We start from the raw sequence: 1,491 nt of genomic DNA, 5'->3' as shown, positions 1-1,491 counted from the left end.
GTATGGATCACAGGGCTCCCAATGGAGGAGCTAGAGAAAGTACCCAAGGAGCTAAAGGGAACTGCAACCCTATAGGTGGAACAACATTTTGAACTAACCAGTACCCCGGAGCTCTTGTCTCTAGCTGCATATGAATCAAAAGATGGCCTAGTAGGCCATCACTGGAAAGAGAGGCCCATTGGTCATGCAAACTTTATATGCCCCAGTACAGGGGAATGCCAGGGCCAAAAATTGGGAGTGGGTGGGTAGGAGAGTGGGGGGGAGGGTATGAGGGACTTTTGGGATAGCATTGGAAATGTAATTGAGGAACATACCTAATAAAAATATTAAAAAATAAAAAAAATAAAGTTCTCTTTCTAAAGAAAAAAAAACCTAATCTACACCAGAATTCTGAAAAGTGGTTGGCACCATTTTTGTCAGAAGAGTCTTGAAATGTAGACAAAACAATAAATTTGCATGCCAACTTGGTAAAAAATATTGTTTTACAAAGATAGAATTTAAAACCCTGTGATGATATTAAATGCTTATTGTCCTAGCCTAATACTTGTGGTCTTCTGATGTAACCCAAGACTAGCTAACACATAGTTTGTTCACTGTTGTTATCTTTTTTTCTTTTTTTTTTCTATTGGATATTTTCTTTATTTACATTTCAACTGTTATCTCCTTCCCTTTAAGCTCATATGCCAGCTTTATCATCCTCAGTGGGATATAATTCTGGGTCATGAGATAAAGAGAATCAGGGTTAAAACTTCCGGTCAGAAAGTTGTAGGTGTTGAAGTCCAAGAAGCCCTATGTGATACTCACATGTCTGGAACCTCACCCATTAATCTCTGGCAGTCTCTGAAAGTACTAAGGTGACAATCTCTTACTTAGCTTTTTGTAGCACTAACCGTCTGCATGTGGTCTTAGCTCTATAGCATGTATAATGAAAATAATTTTGTTATTGGGCTTTCCACAAAATGAGAAACTGTATTAAAGTGTCGCAGCATTAGTAAGGTTGAGAAACACTATTCTAGAATATATATATATTCCTATTTCTGTGCCTTTGTGCTAAAACATCTAGGAACCATCTTATTTTAATAGCCACTTGAGAAGTAAATCTTAAAATATAGGGACTTTTAGAGTATTGACATGTAGTAAAATAAAGTGTCATAGCAAATTATGAGGATAAGTGTTTATTTGACATTCATTATCAAGGTCTGCATAAATGATTAGATTCAGTTTCAGCTGTTTATTTTTGGCAGCAGCTTCCCCTGTAAAGGGATATTTTAAAGAAGGCAAGTAGACTGAAGCCAAAGAAAGCCTTCATAGGTTATCACTCTTGGTGGACAGTCCTCATTGAATGTTATCTGTCAGAGGGACATTTTACTGAAAGAATTTGGATAAAATATTTCATTTTTCATTCATGCAATTTTAAAGGATGCTCATCTGCACAGATCAATTAAATATGAAGTAATTCTAACCTACAGTAATTTACAGAACAAAAGAACA

The sequence above is a fragment of the Mus caroli genome, chromosome 15, assembly GCF_900094665.2.
Source record: "Mus caroli chromosome 15, CAROLI_EIJ_v1.1, whole genome shotgun sequence".
Classification (NCBI taxonomy): domain Eukaryota; kingdom Metazoa; phylum Chordata; class Mammalia; order Rodentia; family Muridae; genus Mus; species Mus caroli.
This window is presented reverse-complemented; position numbering follows the sequence as displayed.